Raw genomic sequence first — 20,364 nt, 5'->3', positions numbered from 1 at the left:
ATATACTTGCTATGGAAATATTTTACTGTGACAATACTCACTGTGATGAAATCCATTCTACAAACAACTTTCTTCAGAGTGTTTTTTTTTGTTTTGTTTTGTTTTGTTTTGTTTTTTTAAATCTCAGGATTATACAAAACCACCTGATAAAAATAGGCACAATAATCCCTGGGCTTTTAGTTTCAGAATCTGTTTTCCCATCTGTTAACCAAAGTCTAAGTCTATACAACCAAAGTAAAATGGAGGGTTGTGTAATTATCCTTTGACTCAGAGACAAATAAGAATATCAGAGTAAGGAAGGGACATCTGTGCTCATTTTATTCAACACCTGTTCAGATATATGATTCCTTTGAAACATCTAATAACTATGATGTAGATATCTAGTCTCTCTTTGAATATCCTCACTGATGGGGAAGTCATTATCTTGCCAGACAGCTGATTCATTTGTTAGATAGCTTGAATTTCCAAGAATGTATCCCTCTTATTAAACCCAAGGATGAGTAGGCATGACTATAGCTTCTACTTATGGGCACTGGTTATTCCATTTAGGTTTATAAAGAGGAACTAGATTCCCTATTCTCCTTGAAAGCTGTGTAAACCAATGCAGAGATAGCTATGAAGTTCCTTTATGGAACAATTCCAGCATCGTGGAGTCAGGTCAGTGACATGGGGAAGTTCTCGGTGTCAGGAGCACCTTCTGAGTACAAATTAAAGGCTTACCTCTTCCCTGGAAATGATGAAGTTGAAAACATAACAGGTCTTCCTTTCACACTTGGGAACAGGCTCCTTCAGAAGGCATAGCTCTACACCTTCCACAGAGTGGCAAACTTTTGGAAAGGTCTTAAGACTCTCTTAAGAGTATCATCATCATAAGAGACATTGTCTTAAAGGACTCTCCCCTTTATCCAGAAACATGAAGGTCCTGCATAACTAAGAAAAACATACTTTTTTTGAGAATGTGACCCAGAGATATGTATTGAAAATATTCCTTGCTCATCATTGTGCTACTGTGAATGGTGGTGGTGGAGCAAAAACAGAGATAAGAGGAGAGCCAGCAGGAGACCTATTCTAGAATTTAGTTGGAGACTTAATTTAAGTGGTTTTGCATGTCATACCTAGAAGCTTGGCTGTTAACTTTCAGCAAAGAGTAGGCACTGGAGACTGGTAAGCATGACTACAGCACACTATAGAAAGATTTCCCTGGTGGCACAGTAAAGCATGAATTGGTGGGAGACAAGCTTTATGGGATGTCAAGTAGTCAGAAGCAATAAACAAGTGAAGGAGATGGTGTCAGTGGGGATGTACAGGACAAGGATCAAGCCAAAGGGGGTAGAATCAATAGGATTTAGAGACTGAATGTGGAGGATAAGGGAGAGGAACAAATAGAACATGATTCTCAGGTTTCTGGCTTGGGCAAAGGGGCAGATGGTGGAGTCATTCACAAAAGAAGGGAACACAAGAGGAATAGCAAGTTTAGGTTACTGGGGGTGATGAGTTCCGTTTGGGGCAAGTAAATGTGAGTGCCTCTAGATCGTGACAACACATATGTCTCACAGGAAGTTGGGGTAAGTGGATCTGGCTTTCAAGAGGGAGGGGCAGGAAGTGTAGATTTTGGAGTCATCAGCATGTGGGTAGTAGCTGAATCCATGGACAGTATGAATTTCATTCCATCATTGATTCATGTACTCATTAATCTGCCCGTGAAACTAATACCCATTGCTTACTTTGTACCAGTAACACTATATGGGTAGCTAGAATGTTTATGCAGCAGTGAACAATGGACAAAGTTCTGGGATCAGGGAACTTACAATCTAGTTGAAAGAAGACCTAGAATAAAAAAGAAAATACCATACAATGCCAGGTAATATTAGTACTCTCAAGAAAAATAAAGGACAGTAAGGAAATAGAGAGTGTTAAGGGATCAGAGAATTCCTCTCAGAAGAGCTACAGCTGAGCAGATGTAGCCTAATAGGAGAGAGAATAAGAGAGTGTAACCCATGAGAAGACAGGAAGAAGAAAGTCCTCTGTGGAAGGACATGGATGGGCAAAGGCCCTGGGGTAGAAGCCTGTCAGACCTGCTTGAGAAACACCAGGGATCTTCCAGGAGAGTGTGCAGCATAAAAACAAACAAGGAGGGGCACCTGGGTGGCTCAGTGGGTTAAGCCTCTGCCTTCGGCTCAGGTCATGATCTCAGGGTTTTGGGATCGAGCCCCCACATCGGGCTCTCTGCTCAGCAGGGAGCCTGCTTCCTCCTCTCTCTCTGCCTGCCTGTCTGCCTACTTGTGATCTCTATCTGTCAAATAAATAAATAAAATCTTAAAAAAAAAAAAAAAAAACGAACAAGGACCAAGAGCAAGGACAGAACTATGGAGCCCATCAACCTTTCAGATGAGAGCAAAGAAAGGAAACTATGGAGGACTGATTAGAATTATAAAAGGAAGGGGGTGATTTTGTATTCTGTGGATTTAACACCACAGTTTGATAGTTCTCTTCCCAAATATCCACCATCCCTATTTATAATGGTGCTTATAGGAGCACCTAGGTGGCTCAGTCATAAAGCAGCCACCTTCCGCTCAGGTCATGATCCCAGGATCCTGATATCAAGCCCCGCATCAGGCTCCCTGCTTGTGGGAAGCCTGCTTCTCCTTCTCCCACTCCCTTTGCTTGTGTTTCCTCTCTCACTGTGTCTCTCTGTGTCAAATAAATAAGTAAAATCTTTGAAAAAAATAATGGTGCTTATACGTGTAGCAGTAGAATAAGCCAAGAACTCATCTCTCCCTTACTCATTCCTTAGCTACAGAGGTCTTCCTATAGTTTGGTGAAGGCCTGCTTCTGAGACTTTCCATGTTTGCTGCCTCTCACCAGAAGTTCTGGGGAAGGGGTGGGGTGGAGACCAACCTCTCCTTCAACTTCCTCTTCAACTTTTATCAGGTGATTCCACCGAATGGTGACTTCCTCAGAAAGGCTTTACCTCAAGCCTGGAGACAAAGATTGGATCTCCAGTTATTCACTCCTAAAGTCATTCGTTCTCCTTTGGGCCTAAAGACTTGTTTGTTTCATATTCATCTCCTCCTCAGCAATGAACCTGATGAAGGTGGAAAGCACAGCTGTGCTGTTCAACCCCTGAAGCTTTTGTAGCATGAGATACAAAGTACATGCAGAGATCACTCTATGTGCCCTTGCCCTACAGACAGAATGTACTAATGACTCTGAGGATCAGTTACTCCCACAGCAGGGCCCAGAAACCTTTCCTCTACCTCTACATATGTGGAAAACATCTCTTCAGTCCCACTGATCCTCAGAGCAGAAATTCAAAAGAAAAGGACTATGAGTTTAATTTAGATTCAGTCCTGATAATACTTGAATGTTTCCTTTTGGTCCACTACTTCTTTAGCAAAATAAGTGAGTTCAAAATGGTTTATTATTTTTTGAATAAATAGAAAGAAATATTTGTTCTGGCTGCCATTCTATTAAAAAAAGAGGGGGAGGTGGGGCACCTGGGTGGCTCAGTGGGTTAAGCCGCTGCCTTCGGCTCAGGTCATGATCTCAGGGTCCTGGGGTCGAGTCCCGCATCGGGCTCTCTGCTCAGCAGGGAGCCTGATTCCCCTCTCTCTCTCTGTCTGCCTCTCTGCCTACTTGTGATCTCTCTCTATCAAATAAATAAATAAAATCTTTAAAAAAAAAAAAAAAAAGAGGGGAAGGTAATGTTTATAGCAGCAATGGCCACGGTTGCCAAACTATGGAAAGAACCAAGATTCCCTTCAATAAACGAATGGATAAGGAAGATGTGGTCCATATACACTATGGAGTATTATTATTATTTTATTTATTTAAGTGCTCAATTTTAAAAAGAAAAACTGGACCCCAAACATTGGATATAATTGAGGGACTGGATAATATGTCTTTGGTAGCAATCTTTTCTGAGATTGAGAATCCTGGTTTTCATTTAATTCTCTCTCTTTCTCTTTCTTTCTTTTCTTTTTTTTTTTTTTTTAAGCTTCTAGGACGGACCTTGAGAGCTTGTTTGAAGTTCTAGTGAGGAGCCCAGCTATTCCTATACCCTTGACGGGAGACTCCTCTATCTGGGTAAGTGGTCCTCTTCCCCCCCAGCACATTGCTTGGGGAGAGACATATGTGGGGCGGTGATGGAGGACGTGGACACCGGCCGAGGCAGCCAGATCAGGCGAATCAACCCTGGCGGATCAGTGGGACACAACAGATGTCCCAGCCAGATCACCCTCACATCCCATTTCATTCTCTTTGACCTTAAATATCCCAGGGATTGGTCCTAAAACCCATTAACTTTATTTGGATTACATAAGCATTATTAACCACAGCTATTCTACTAGCCATATGTGTTCAGGGTTTTTGTTCAGATCATTACTTTACATAGACTGAGGCTACGTGCATCACCGCCAATTAACACAGGCTTTTTTCCTTCCCTTTCTTCCCTACCCTACCCTTGCCTTCTCTTTCTTTTCTTTCTTTCTTTTGGTTATTCTACAAAGAACAGTGAACACAATATTCAAGGGTCAGAACTTTTATGAATAGCCAAGCTTGATATTAATGGCCAAAAATATGCTGATGAAAGGTATCTTATCCTTTTATTGAATCCAAAAGCATTCATTTTTGTTTATACCCACCTCTTTTCCAGAGGATCTTCTCCATGTAAGAATGTGAAGCTTATTTATTTAATAATGTTATGCATACATTGAACTGTACTCTCAGAAGGACCTGGAAGTTATGCAAATAAATGTTCAGGGTATAGTATTAATTATAGATGTTTTCAGTTTTCTTCTGTTTAACTGTATTCTCTGAGATTTCTGCGATGAAGACATTGCGTATGTGAGAAAAATAAAATTACATTTGCGAAAGAAATAGAAGTTACGTTTGAAAATGTATTTTGTCCTAGATTTTAGAATGTATCCCAATTGATCACTAGAATTATATGTTCAACAAAAACTGATATATATTTTTAGCCAAGAAGATTTGATAATTAAATACACTTTTAGGACCTGTGGGATTTTATCAACTATTAAGATGGTAACAATAGGGCTGAGTTACCTTTTTAGACTACTGAGCTCTTGTCCTAACTTCACTGAATACCATCTTTGGTTTATTGGAAGGGATGGAGGAGATGTTATAACAGCAAATTCTGCCCAGTGGAGAACAAGTAAGCTGATCTATAACACTTAGTCAGAGTGATACCAGCACGGACAGGAGCTATGTAAGTGATTTGCTAGCAAGGTACTAATGATCCATGATGAAAAAGGAATGTCCATGCTACCTCCTAATTAAGACAGGATTACTTTAAAAGAACAAAGAAACAAGTTGCTCTGTGCTCTTCTAAGAGGTCATCATAAGGAGCCAAGGAGATGATGAGTCTGAACCCTACCTCCCAGGACAGTTTCCCAGCCTGTGGAAAATGGCCAGTATCTGAATGGTTTCTGTGGGTTGGCCTGGACAGAACTCACTTTTCCCACCAACGTGAATGCAAAACTGGCTTAGCTTCGGAAATGGCTAAATTCATCAATTTACTCACTCATTCATTTATTTAGACAAATAACTTTCGAGCACCAGAGCACCAACTATGTGCCAGAGGACGTTCTAGGTGCTGGGGACACTGGAATGAAAGAAAAGCCTAAGACCCTCCTCTCATGAAGCATATGTTTTAATGGAGAACAAAGAGAACAAACAGACATAAACAAAAACATAAGGCCAGGTACTGTTCAGGATCAATAGATTTTAGAACGTATCCTAATTGATCACTAGAATTATGTGGTCAACAAAGACCGATATATATTTTTAGCCAAGAAGATTTGATAATTAAATATACTTCTAGGACCTGTGGGATTTTATCAACTGAACAAAAGGATAGGGAATGCCAGAGTTTCCCCCATCCAGTAAGGTATAAATAAAATAAATTAAATTAAATAAATTAAACTGAACAAAAGGATAGAGAATGCCAGAGTTTCCCCCATCCAGTAAGGTGTCCAGGGACAGTCTCTCTGGGGAGGCGACAGTTGAATGACTGGAGGAGAGAGCTTTGTGAGTAGAGCATTCTAGGCAGCAGTAACAGCAAGTGGGAAGACCCTGAAATAAAAACATTTTGGAGGGACTGCAAGGGCGTAGTGTGAACCATGTGTGGCGAACAAGGGTAAAACAGGGTGGCCTGGGGATAGAAGAGGGATGGTCTTGCACATCACGGTAAGGATTTTGGATTTTACAGTGTGATTTAAAGTTGCCGGAGGGTTAAAACACAAAATATGGATCTTACCATAATAATTGTTTGACTCTGTTGAGAGATAGGGGCAGGAAGTGTTCATGTGTGTGCAGCGAGATAGAGGAGGTGGTGTGGGCAGGCTAACTCCACACATTTCATAAGAAATCGCAGCAGTGTCCAGACCTTGGAAAACAATTGAGAAACAGTACAAGAAAATTATTTAGAATTAGAGACATGAATATTTTTGAAAAAGATAAAAAAATTCAATGTGATGACTTGGAGAGTAGAAAATTGAGAAAGAATGAAAAGAATTGGGAAAGAATGAAAAAAATGGAGGGTTTTCTGGCTCTCAAATCTATGCATGTGTGTAAAGGCGATCTTAAAAACTTAAAAAAAAAACTTTTTTAAAATATGCAAAACGCAGAATGATAATACGAAAAGAAGACAGAAAGGAAAAGGCAGCACTGTCTAACTAACAGCAATTTCTTCTGTGATAGAAATTACATCTAATATGGAACGTACTTGAAATATGACTAACGTGACTGAGAAATAAATTTAACATTTCATGATGTTCTAACAAACATACATTTAAATAGCCACCTGTGGCTAGTGGCCACCATATGAGACTATGCCACCATATGCAATGGCCTGCCTTTACCTAGGATCTACTTTGTTTCTACAGTTGACTCTGCTTTCTCCCGTTTCATCTATTTTTCTATCTCTACTGGATCATTTCCATCTCCTGTGCTAAAATATCATTTATCCATCCTTTTAAAAAGTGCAGCTCTGATCCTATCCCTCTGTGACTGTCCACCCCATTTCTTTGTTCCCTGTATAGTGAAACTCAAGAATTATCTGTATCTGTGTTATCCTACACAGCAGCCACCCAACTAGCCAGATGTGGCCATTTAAATTTAAATTAATTAAAATTAAATAAAATGTAAAAGTCAGTGCCCTAGTTGCACCAGCCACATTTCAAATGCTCAATAGTTACATGTGGCAAGCAACCTGTGTATTGAACAGAGACAATATGGACATCTCTATCCTCAAGGACAACTCTCTTGGACAGTGCTGATAAGCACTGGACTGAGGGCCAAGAAAACACGTATGCTTGCTGGTAGTTTAGCAGATTTAGTCTGGAAGGGTAAGAAAGTTATCTTTTGGGATGCCTGGGTGGCTCAGTTGGTTAAGCAGCTGCCTTCGTCTCAGGTCATGATCCCAGCATCCTGGGATTGAGTCCCACATCGGGCTCCTTGCTCAGCAGGGAGCCTGCTTCTCCCTCTGCCTCTGCCTGCCATTCTGTCTGCCTGTGCTCACTCTCTCTTACTCTCTCTCTCTCTCTGATAAATAAATAAATAAAATCTAAAAAAAAAAAAAAGAAAGAAAGAAAGAAAGTTATCTTCTGGCAATTTCTTTTTTTTCAGTGGAATAGCAGTAAGGTCATCGAGTAAGAGTGAGAAAGGAAGGTGGGGGATGTTGCAGGAAGGAAGAAAGGAGATGAATAGGAAATAACTTTTCCAGAGCTCAGGAGAGTGAAGGATAAGGAAAATAAAGAGGAGAGTTTTCTCCAAGGCAAATTGGAATCATTATGTTTTATTTGACTTTCTTGCTTTTCTTAGTGTTGGTGCTAAGTGATAATCCTTAAATTTGGCCAGTGTAGGTGGGGATGGAAGCATGAGTCAATATTCCAGTTTCCCTTGTATTGACTTTAAATCAGACCAGGCTGAGAAATCTCATTGCCATGTCTGTGACTGTAACCTATACAGCAGGAAGGAAGGGGAGGTGCCTTCCTGGAGATGTTTTGCAGTGATAAGGTATGGGAACTTCCTCCCTTAAGGTTCTTTGAATTTTAAAAGGTAGAAACCAACACAATCAAACTTAAACAAGAAAAGGAGATGGACTATAATGATGCAGGGGTATCTCCTAGAACCCATGGGAGGCAGCTTGGGACTTAAACTAGAGGGAGCCAGGAGAAATAGAAAGCTCCCAGAGAACCAGGTTGAATCATATTTCTCTCTCTCTCTTTCCTTCCTCCTCCCATAAGTATAACAGACTTATGGTTTCTTATCTCTGCTTCTGCACAAGAAACATTTTTGTTTTCCTTCTCTAAAGAAAAGATGAGCTTTCCTTACAGAATTCTCAGCACACTTGATGGTTGAGAGATGGTCAACCCCCACAATAGTTCTTATTACCTCAGAACAACAAAGCCTCTCAGATTAAAAGGAACGTCTCCGTCCCACTCTCAAATTTCTCATAGACTCTGATTAGGCAAACATAAGACAACTGCCCTACCCTGATTAAACAATACATCATGGATACAGACACAACATCCCAGGTCCACTCCCAGGCTGTGGGACAGTTCTCAGAACTTCTTGGCACCACCGACTGGGAAATCTTTCCTGTTCTGTTACCTTCCTGGGTCATACCTAATGTGGGCACTGGGGGTGTTGTCTCTCCATAGGACTACACAGCTTTCAAAGCCCATTTCCTGCCTGGAATTGAGGTTGGGAACTTGGGCTTTGAAGAACAGCTTTATGGTTTCTTTGGTGGTCCTGTACAACTCTCTCACAAATATAGTAGGCTCTGTCTATCTGCTTCCAGCCATTACCTTGAGCAAGGAACCACATTCAGTGTTCTCTTTGAGGGATGACTCTTTTTTTTTTTTTTTTTTTTTAAGATTTTATCTATTCGTCAGAGAGAGAGCGAGAGACAGAGAGCACAGCAGGAGGGAAGCAGCAGGCAGAGGGGTAAGTTTCCCCACTAAATGAGGAGACCAATAGGACTTGATCCCAGAACCATGAGATCATGACCTGAGCCAAAGGCAGATGCTATGGAGATGAGACAAACAATGGAGCCCCCCAGGCATCCCTGAGGGACCTCTTATATAAGCTTTATTTCTTTGCTTTTTTTGCCAACCCTCTTCAACTCATTCTGTTTCTCTGTCTCTCTCTCTCTCTCTTTCAATACTTTGCTAAACACAATCAGTAGCAACCACATATAATTTTTTTCATGATTTTATTTATTTATTTGACAGAGAGAGACATAGCAAGAGAAGGAACACAAGCAAGGGGGAGTGGGAGAGAGAGAAGTAGGCTTCCCACGGAGTAGGGAGCCCGATGTGGGGCTTGATCCCAGAACCCTGGGATCATCACCTGAGACAAAGGCAGATGCTTAATGACTGAGCCAGCCAAGTGCCCCAGCAACCACATATAATCCTAAAGTTCTGTTTCCTGACATCTCCTCACTGAACTGTAAGTTTGGTAAATGAACCACCTTTAAGATAATCACAAGGAACACCTTTACCAAATGTTTTGCCTTCTTCCTGCCTCTAAAATCAGTTTTCTCATTGTTACTACCTGATTGCCAAGCCAATATTTGAAGTTTTTTTCCAGCAGCATATCACTTTTGGTATTAATTTTTATATTAGTCAGGATAGGAGGTATCTCTACATCTATACATCTATACGCACACACATATATGCAGTATACATACACACATATAAACAGTATATATATATATATATATATATATACAGATTCGCACACACATGGCAAGAATTTCAGTGACCTTGACACAATAAAGGTTATTTCATGTGCACACCAGGTTTGATATGAGCCACGAAAGTCTCCAGGGAGTCTATCTGCCTTTGACCATATCATTTCAACTGAGTGTCTCAGCAATTGGACAACAAGGGAAGAGAGCATAGGAAAAATTCACATCGGTTTTTCTAAGCTTTGACCCCAAAGTGAGACACATCATTTCAGTTCAAAACCCATTGTCTAGAATTAGTCTAATGGCCCCCATGTAACTACTCGGGGGCGGGGGGAGGGCAGAAATCTGAGGGAGCACATGGGTAATTGTTTAACCATAAATGTTTCTCCCACAGTCTATGGAGGCTTCGAGTTGAGAGAGCAAAGCTGTAAGATCAGGTTAGCCTGGGCAGTGCAGTTGCTACTGAAATGGACCCTTATCCCGAAGACTAGCTGAACCACATTGGAATTTGTATGCATGAGAAACAAAACATTGTTGAATTAATCTACTGAGATTTAAACATTTAATTATTCTTGCAGCATAGTCCATAGTATCCTGATTAATTTGGGAACATAAAAGAAGACAGAAGTAAACGGAACAACATAGCTTCATTTCCCTGAAGCAATTGTAATTCCAACCCAAATGGCAGCAGAATTTTTTTTGAGAACCTGACAAAATGATACGAAGGGCGCTTGGAATAATAAAGGAGTGAAAATAGCCGGTACTACTATAAACAGAATAATGACAGGAGGGAGAACTAATTTTACCCAACATTAAGACATCTTACAGGTAGAGAAATTACAGGAAACACAGAAAGACATTGCAGAGAAAGTACAGGAAATAACAAAATGTTAGTGGAGAACAGAGATCCCAGAAATAGACCTAAATACATTTGAGAATTTAGAGTATAAATGATATTTTAAGTCCATGGAAGAATATGAATAATTCAGAAATGTTAGTGCCAGACAAGTCACTGGTTACCTCACTTCTTGGGCTCAAATCATTTCTAACTTAATCAATAACTTAAAAATGTAAGATACGAAACTGTAGCAATACTAGAAAAATCATTGGTAATTTTTTCCCCCAATTTTGAACAGGTGAGGGTCAAGAGACATATAATAGAAGAAAGACAAAATTACATAAAAAATTAGCCCTTTGGCAAGACAGAGAATACCATACACAAAATCAAGAGACAAACCACAGGATAGAAAAAAAAATTGGTAATTTATGTAACAGGAAGGAGATAAATTTCTTTAATACACAAACAGATCTAAAAATCAGCAAGAATAAAAAACAAACAATTCAATGAAAAAATAGGCAAAGGTAAACAGTTTGCAGCCAAAAAAAGCAAATAGACAATTAACATGTGAAAAGATTTTTTTCAGCTTTCTATATAATCAAAGAAATGTAAGATAAAATCAAATATAGTTTTTTTACTTAGTATATTCACAAAAATTAAATTTTGTTCACTCTCAAGGATATGGGAAATAGGAACTCTCGCATATTACTAATGGAATGCAAATTGCCACGACATCTTTGGAAAGCAATTTGACAATAACTATTAAAATTTTAAAAGCACATTTTCTTTAACTCAGCAAATTTTCCTTCCAGGAATTTTTCCCACAGAAACACTTGCACAAGGAGGCAAATCTATATTGTACAGGGACAGCATGGTAATATTATCTGTAAGAGTAAAAAAACAAGGCAAAATTTAAATGTCTATCAAGAGAGCATTAAATGAACTATAATAACTTGTGAAATCAATACTACCTAGCTGTTCAGAAGAATCAATACATTTATCCATAGTGAAAAGAAAAATCTCCAAGCTAAATTATTTTAAGTGAAAAAATTGGGCAGAATACAGTATTATTATAAATGAAACTCCAAAGATCATGTATATTTATACACATACAAATTTCTGGGAAAAAAGAAATAATAGAGATGATTATGTTCAACTGCAAGTACATTATATATGAGGGTGTGGGTAAAGAGGTCGGCTTTTACATTTCGTGTTTTATCCGTTTGCATTGTTAGACTTTTTTAAAAAATATTTTATGTAGAGAGGTGGGGGGCAGAGAGAGAGGGAGAGAATCTCAAGCAGGCTCCCAGCTGTGCCTGATGTGGGGCTCAATCTTACCACCTTGAGATCATGACCTGAGCTGAAATCAAGAGTCAGATGCTTAAACTGACTCAGACACCCAGGCACCCCTGTATTTTAAGAATTTTTTTTAATGTGTGCATGCAGTACTTTATGATAAGAAAACAAAAATGTAAAGCATTAATTCTTCCATGGAAACATCAGTTCTGTATTTTTATCTGTCAATCTGGATCTAAGAAGATACTAGCAGATAGAAAGAAAGGGGAGAAAAAGAAGAGGAAGAGAAGAGGAAGAACCAAAGTTAGACATTCACAATATGGTATAAAGGAGTAAACTGAGATACCAATCATAAATGAAAGAGGAGAGCCAGTCAGACTCTAGGCTCTGTCAAGTCCTATTTCCACTGCAAGGAAAAAAAGAATCCCCAGGTATAATAGTAGTCTTTCAGTATCAATATTTCCAAAAACAGAAATTTAATAATAACAGTAGTAGCTCATATTTACTGAGCAGGAACTAATTTTGATTCAGTGCTAAGCACTTTTATATGTATGAATTATCTCATTAAATTCTCACAAACTCCACACTGCTATCAGTCCCATTTTATCACAAAGAAAGCTAAGCCCCAGAGAGAGAAATTAAGGGGGCCCCTGTGTGGCTCAGTCAGTTAAATGCTAGACTTTTTTTAAAGATTTATTTATATATTTATTTTGGCGGGGAGGTGCAGAAAGAGAGACTCTTTTGCAGGCTCCGTGCTGAGTGTGGAGCCCCTCATGGGGCTCTATTTCACAATCATGAGATCACGACCCTAGCCAAAAATCAAGAGTCAGACCTCTAGCCAACTGAGCCACCCAGGTGACCCAAACATCAGACTTGGTTTCAGCTCAGGTCATGAGCTCAGGGTTGTAGGATGGAGCCCCGTGCGGGACTCTGCGCTGGGTGTGGAACCTTCTTAAGATTCTCTCTCTCTGCTCCTTCCCCTTCTAAAAAGAGAGGGAGAGAGAGAAATCAAGAAATATCACAGGAGACCCAGGGCTTGTGTTTCACAGCATTTACAATATGTTTCCAAGGGCTTTGATGCGGAGTCCATACTTACTTCCCGTGCGTCCTCAGGATAGTCACTCACCATTTCCCACCAGTAAACTGAAGATCGTGACAGAACCTACCCGACGACAGGGCTGTCAGGGGGTGAAATGAGAGGACTCGGTGCCTCACACATAGTGAGAGCTCGATAAAAGTGAACGGCGGTGGCTTTGTTACAAGGCCTTTAACAATAAGGTCTCTTCCTTCGTCCAGTCTCCTACCTTCCCATGCCCACCTCCTGTCCTCCTCGAACTCAATCTCCAGTCTTCCTTACCTCCTTGCGCGCTCCCCATGGCTTCCCAAGACTTGTGAGCCTCCCTCACTCCTTCTGCTGCAGTGTTGGTTCCCACCTTCCATCCCTTCTCCACCTACCTGACTCCTCTCAATCCTTAAAACTCCCCTTCGGCATCCCCTCTTCCAGGAAAACCTGGTTGACCTCACCCTCCCGTGCTAGACGCTCCTCCTTGAGTTTCAGTGTCAACCTGCGCTTCCCTCTCTCTCGTGCCATTTATCAAACGGCAGCCCTGTGGCTTTCTGATGTTTCATCTCCCACCACCCACTCGTCTGTGAGCGCGGGAAGTCAAGTTCTAGATTTTCCTCACCTGCCTTCCTCCAGGTGTGAGCGACAGGAGCTGTTGCCACGTGAGTTCAGTGGCAACAGAAAGAGGAGGGAGCTACTTGTCCTGCACCCTCTGGGGGCCATTCCCGGGAAAGACAGAGGTAAGTGAGGCAAATGGAGTCATTCAGCGAATTACTATTGTTGGCTCCTGCTGTTGCTCTAGGTGCTGAGGCCACAGAACAAAAACAAGTATACTGTCCCCTGGTGGGTGTAGTCTATACAAATGGGAAGGAGCTAGAGAATAAATAAATGAATAAATAAATAAATGAATGAAAAGATCATTTAAATAGCGCTAACTTCGAGAACAAATATAGAACAAGGTTCGGGGTAGAGAGTGATGGGGAGCGAGGGGTTCATTTAGACTTTGTGGCTAGGGAAGGCCTCTGTGGACATGACCTTTGAGCTGAGGCCTGAGTGACAGGAATGACCCAGTCATGTAAATGAGGGAGCAGAGCGAGTTGAAAGCCCCTGGGTGGGAACAAGCCAGCATGGGCACTGGCCAGAAGAGGCTCCAGGTGTCTACCGCCTGGGTTCCCCTGCAAAGGTCAGAGAAGGGTCAGGACTGGATCCAATAGGGCCTCTTAGGCCATGATAAGGTATCGAGATTTTACTCTAGATAAAATCTAGATTTTATTCTGCCCACAACAGGAAGCCACTGGAGGGTTTGCACTAGGGAGTGAGATGATCTGATCTAGTATTTTGAGGCTGCTCTGGCCCCGTGTGGAGGGCAGGAATGGGCAGTATCAGGTTATCACAGTGGTTTGGGGATGGGAAGGGGGAGTTGTGGCTGCAGCTTGGAGCCTGGGAGGGGGAAGAGCAGGAGGAATTAGGCTCTTCTTGGGGAGGGGACAACAGGGCTTGCTGACGAGTACATAAGGGGACAAATTGTGGGGTCCCTCAGTGAGATGGTGAAGACAGGAGGAGCAACAGGTTTGAGGGACACGGGGTGGGGAGGAACCAGCAGCCCCATGTGGACCACGGCAGGTTAGGGATGTTATCGGGCATGGAAGCGGAGAGGGCCAGCAGCCGTGATGGGGAGCTTGGGTGGGAACTCCGAATCTGCCCATCACCTGCCAGGGAACGAGGTTTAAAGAGGGGAGCAGAGCAGACAAACTGGGGCGAATGAGTCTGGAAGTTCAGAGGGGGACGGAGGGAGAGGAAGGGAGGAGAGAGGAAGGCCCCAGGTCAGACTCAGGATGCTCAGGACAGTGAAAGAAGGCAAGTGGCAGGCACGGAACCCACCGAGAAAACCCTCCCAGGAGAGCGGGTGCTGTAGACGCTGAGAGAAGAGGGTGGCTGAGGAAAGCGCTGAGGGTCACCTCCCATACAGGTCGCAAGCGGCTCTCTGGCAAATCGTGGTGGCTCCTAACCATGGCTAGAACCGGTTCAGTGGCATGGCGGGTGGACTCAGAGAGTCCAGGACAGTGAATTGAGAGGGGAAGGACTGAGGCACGGGAGCCGGTGACTCTATGCAACCTTTTGAAGATGTCATGCTGTTGAAAGGATGGAAGGATGGTCAAGGAAGAGTGGTTTTGCTTTGTTTTTAAGCTGCAAGCTCCCAAAGATCTGTCTGCTCATAGAGTTGGGGGCGGGGGTGGCACTTGCCAGAGCAAGGGCCTGCGAAGGTGACCTGGGGTGGGGGTCCAGGGCCAGGGGCCGGGTCATCAACCGCACCCACAGGGAGCCAGCATCCTGGGCAGAGGCAGGCCACACAGCAGAGGTGATTACGGAGCAATCTGGCAGCTTCTGTTTCCTCAGTGGAGTCTGGCAGAAAGGAGTCAGCCAGTGTATCTGAGGAGAGCAGAAAGCAGGTGTCGGAGTGGAAGGGGAGAGAAGCTGTGAGAGGCTTCTTGGCAAAGCAGGACGGTGACCAACTAGGGGATGTGTGGGCGGGCCGCCTGGCACCGTGGAGAGCCCATCCACAATTGTGATCCTGAATTAAAGTGCCACCAGTTTCTGTGCTTCCCCGTTGTCATTTTGAGCTGCTCTCGCTAAGAGTGGAGGATGCCATGTTCTGAGGGAACACCGTTGGCCAGCAGCCATGCTGCGAACTAGGGAAAGCTTACTGTAGGAGTCACCCCGTCTTCCCCTGCGTCCTGTCCTCCCTTCCTTTTCCATAACAGAATCTAGTTTTGCTCAAGTGTTCACCCAGCGTCTGAGAGTCTCAGGAGTGGGAAACCGAGCTCCTCTCCCACTCCAGGAAAGGGTGTTGATAAATTAAACCAGTCAGCACCTACCATTTCTCTGACGATGGTTATAAGTACTCCGGGGATGGGCAAGGGGCCGAGGTGGGGGCCGGTCAGACGGAAGGGACGGACCTGATCCCATGGGTGGACTCCTCTTGCTTCTCTCTCTCTCCCGCCGAACCAGAAAAAGGAAACCTGATGCTCCAGGATTGGCCATGGTTGCAAGATGAAGCTGATGCCGCAAACAGCCGCGTGAGGAGATGGCAGTAACCTGGGGCCCCGGTGACATAGCTCAATCCCTGAATCAAGCCCATCTTACTTCTAAACTTCCTGCTATTTGAGGTAATAAATCTCCTTATTCCCTAAAAACCAGCTTATGTCCCTTTTTCTGTTACGTGCGGCGAAAGCATCTTCATGGACACAACTGTTTTTCTCTGTGTTTACCCTATATTAGACATCTTCCAATAGGCAGCCGATGCTTGCCTTGTGCTTACTTAAACATTCTGTCTGGCGGCAGAGATGTGTGTGTGCCCAGGAAGCGGGATTCGGGGTCAGCGGCGCACTTCTGCTCCCACAGTGTGGGGTTACCAAGAGACGTGTGTATGTTTGTCCACAAACTGGTTTGGCCAGTTGCACTTGTTTTTGTTATTATGCAAAGCAATGGAATATGAGTGAGGAAGTACATCGCATCAAAGCCAAACCATTTGCTTCTAATAAATAGTAGAGGGAAAGTAGCTTTCCTGCTGGTGCAGATGGGACAAATGTAAAATAATTGGGATATTCTGTTTCTTCTAGAAGATTCTGAACTTAGATTGTTTCCCTGACTGTCTTTGAGTTGTTTCTCTACTTTAAAGCTGGTTTTTTTTTTTTCAAGTTTTTAAAAGTCTATCTAAAACTTCAATCTGCTGTCACATACTTAACGAAGAGGCTTTGTCCCTTCAAGATACTGTTACATGAAGGTACATTTATATGTTTTACTTCAATAAAGTGGTCACCTTGTTTTTCATTTTTACTGTCTCCCCCACTTAACCAGCATATCTGCCTTAAAAAATTCCTCTCCTAGCTGCCGGTCTGGGGCTTCCGAGGATGGGTGCCCACTGCTCCCCTTCAGCCCCAGCCCCAACTCCCCATATGTCTCCTGTACATTTGCCCTCTCCCTCTCCACTTCATCAGCACCTGTTGTTACCAAGTTAGAATTACAAGACAATGGGGCGCCTGGGTGGCTCAGTGGATTACAGCCCCTGCCTTCAGCTCAGGTTATGACCTCAGGGTCCTGGGATCGAGCCCTGCTCGGCGGGAACCTGCTTCCTTCTCTCTCTGCCTGCTTCTCTGCCTACTTGTGATCTCTGTCTGTCAAAGAAAGAAAGAAAGAAAGAAAGAAAGAAAGAAAGAAAGAAAGAATTACAAGAGAAGGGCACCTTTCCTTTAGACAGAAGGTCTGGGAAGACCTATGCTAAAGTGTTACCTGCTATTATTCTCCTTTCTGCATGAAGAGATGATAGATTTTTTTTTCTCATGCATGTGAATAATAAAGATGTGAATGAGTATTGACTAGTAATAAGAAAATAAAAATAAAAGATCCCCCCCCCCAAGAACGAAGAATGCCCCGTCTTTTTATGAGAATTTACTCTTTATAAAGAACTTTTCGGTTCATCCTACCGGTGGCACTTCAGAATGACTAGATGAAGAGACCATTTACTCAAACGTAAAGAGGAGGAAACCTAGATGGGGAGGGGATTATCTGGCTTCTCGTGACAAAGTGAGGAAGGTGTAGACCCTGTTCAGATGCCAAAGCCCATGATGCCTGCTTCAAATGGTTTTTGCAGCCCTCTGTGTTACTAAAGCGTTCATGAAAATAGACCGATCCCAGCTAACTATGCTTCCTGTGCCAGGATGGAGAGCTATATTTACGTGGTGAAAACAGAGCAATGTAAATAAATGCAGTTACAAGTGCTGGAAGCCCAGGTCCCAAAAGGAGGCAGGAGGGAGAGAAAGGGCCGCCCAGCACATGGAGCGGCTCCATACGGCATCAGGGTCACATGGGAGATGGCTTTCATCTTTCTTGTCCAACTCCACTTAAGAAACCAAGTTAAACTCTGCTGGTCTCTACAGGAAAACAGAGGCCTGTTGCTTAACCTCTCTGGGCTTTGGCCTTGTGTTCAATAACCTGGGAGTGGTAATAAATGCCCAAATACTGTTGTCAGGGTTCAGACAATGTGTGTAAAGCAGTTACGAGTGGCATTTGGTGGAGTCTGCCTTCATCGCCGTCATCATCATCACCAGTACCACTAGAGCTAATGCTACGTTACTGGTACTACTACTAGAAGTAACCACAGCATTACTGTTTTCATAAAAACTAAAGGACTTGGCTGGTGTCCCCTGGTTGACGGGCCTTGGACCCAGAAACTTATGCATCAGAACAGCATTCTCTCTAAGGAATTGTCGGAGTGGTTAGGACTCACCTCTGCTTCTCTCGGATCTCTTCATTCCCAGGCGGAGTATTTAGCCACTCAAAGTTTTCTGGGCCTCCTCTTTATCACCTCCAGGAGCTATCACCTCCACCAGCGCCCCCTGAGCTCTCTGAGGCTGGGAAACCAAGTCCTTTGTGGAGGAATGACACGTTTGCTCGGTTCTTTTCCATTTTGGTGGTTCATTTTGACTTCCCAATGCTGTCAGCACGTGTAGACCCACAGGAACTGGCAGGGCAGGGTTTCATTCACAGCTGGCCTGAGCAGCCAGGGGGCTGCCCTCAGGCTCAATGAGCCCTATGAGCCCAGGGGGAGCCCTCAGGCTCAATGAGCCCCATGAGCTCAGGTCTGCCCTGTCTGCCCACGATCCTTCCACCCATTGGACCACACCCACCCACATGATGACATGATGATTGTTGGCTAAGTATTTCCCATCATGTGTCACTCATAGCACAACCTTGTTAGAAGTTACAACTACTCCATGTTACCATTGAAACAACCAAATAGTCTTTGAAGGCGAACACTGAAGAAAACCTTAGGGCTTAACCCAACCCAACCCCTTCTTTTTTCAGATAAAGATGTTGAGGGTCTGAAAGTTTCAGTGGCTGGTGCGGTGATGACAGCTAGGGTGGCCTGACCAGAGATGGCACTGAGCGCTTGCCATCTAGCGTCTCATTCTGTGCTCTTAACAATCTCACAAGACAGGACACAGCCGATGAGGAAACAGAGGGCCAGGAGTCACATGCAGCTTTTCTGATGTGAGCACAGTGCTGGTTCCACGTCCCAGCATGGCTACCCAAGGTGTGGTCCTCTAGTCCCGATGCCAGGGCCGTCCACATGGGGCACCTGCGCCGGGGCTGGGGGAATGAAGGGGAAAAAACGGGCAAAGGCTGCCCCCAGGCTGGAAGGGCACAGGCTGGTGACACACAGGAAACCGCAGTCTGCTTCACCCCTGCAGAACGTCTGTAACTATGATCACCCAAGCAGGTCAAAGGTGTGGGCACCATGTTCTCTTCTAAAAGAGAATCAGCACTTTCCCCCTCCTCTTACTAAGGTAACCCATCCTCATTATAGAAACTTAGGAAAATAGACAATAACACAAAGGGAAGAGAAAAAAGTATAACCCCACCCCCTCTGAAAGGAGTTTTGTTCTAGAGGTCTCCAGATACTAAACTCCACTCTTGAAAGTGAGGAGGAAGAAGAGAGGGCGGGGTCACTGCACTCCCCTTCTGTTGTTTTTTTTTTGGTTTTCTTCTTTTCACTTCCCTGTAGTGCAGTGAAGCTTTACAGACTTTGAGTCAGAAGTAGAGTTCAAATAGTTTTAACTCTGGCTCTTTGACTTGACACTAGTGTCCTACTTCTTTTTTTAAATTTTTATGTTAAATTGTGGTAAAATACAAATAATGTAAAATGTACTCTTTACCATTTTAAAGTTTAGTAATGTTAAGTTTAGTAACGTTAGGTATATTCATATGGTTATACAGCCAATCTCCAGAACATTTTCATCTTACAAACCTGAAACTCCATATCCGTTAAATGATAACTCCCCAGTTACCCCTCACCCCCACCCACAACCCCTGGCAACCACCATCTCCCTTCTGTTTTATGAACTGGACTACTCTAGACCTCTCATACACATGGATCCGTACAACATTTGTCCCTTTGTGATTGGTTTATTTCACTCAGCATAATGTCTTCAAGGTCCATCCCTGCTATAGAATGTGTCAGAGTTCCTTTCCTGTTGTACAGCTGAAGAATATTCTAGCTTATGTATGGACCACGTGTTATTTAACCGTTCATCCCCTGACTGTCAGTTAGGTTGATTCCATCCTTTGGTTATTGTGAATCATGCTGCCGGAACACAGGTGGACAAATAACTCTTAGAGACCCTACTTTTCCATGCTTTAACCTCTTGAGTTTCCCTCTTTTGTGCTATCAGATGGGAGAGGAACACTTGCCTTGCCCCTCTGCAGGGAGCATGCTAGGCAAGCAGTAAAGGGCCACCAGCAGCTGGAACACAGACTGGCCCTCACTGGACCCGCTGGGCAGGACAGAGAGGGCCTGGGGAGAAGAGGAAGACTCCAGCATGAACAGCTACCCTTGTCCCTGCCCGGTGAGTCCCCCAGACTGGCGTTCCGAGCATTGGCTCTCTCCTCTTG

At 43.4% G+C, this 20,364-nt stretch overlaps 2 long non-coding RNA genes across 5 annotated transcripts in view; one reads left to right on the top strand and one right to left on the bottom strand.

The window, feature by feature from the left end:
• The window catches only part of LOC131838843 (uncharacterized), an 80,545-nt gene extending 61,812 nt beyond the window's left edge, over positions 1–18,733 (bottom strand). For 3 of the 4 annotated variants that reach the window (XR_009356713.1, XR_009356714.1, XR_009356711.1), the window contains exons 1-3: positions 18,200–18,733; positions 15,789–15,969; positions 721–15,342 (exon numbers count right to left, since the gene is read on the bottom strand). This is a non-coding gene — a long non-coding RNA (uncharacterized LOC131838843). Of the gene's footprint in view, positions 1–720; positions 15,343–15,788; positions 16,009–18,199 lie in introns of all 4 variants that reach the window. The other variant, XR_009356712.1, reaches the window with a different exon arrangement.
• LOC131838845 (uncharacterized) lies at positions 8,903–16,083 on the top strand. Its single transcript, XR_009356716.1, has 3 exons — positions 8,903–8,970; positions 13,549–13,652; positions 15,922–16,083. It is a non-coding gene; the product is annotated as an uncharacterized LOC131838845 (long non-coding RNA).
• Positions 18,734–20,364: the final 1,631 nt, after the last annotated feature.

The sequence above is a fragment of the Mustela lutreola genome, chromosome 8 (genome assembly GCF_030435805.1).
Source record: "Mustela lutreola isolate mMusLut2 chromosome 8, mMusLut2.pri, whole genome shotgun sequence".
Taxonomy (NCBI): domain Eukaryota; kingdom Metazoa; phylum Chordata; class Mammalia; order Carnivora; family Mustelidae; genus Mustela; species Mustela lutreola.
The sequence above is the reverse complement of the archived record's forward strand: the minus strand, read 5'-3'. Positions and strand labels throughout refer to the sequence as shown.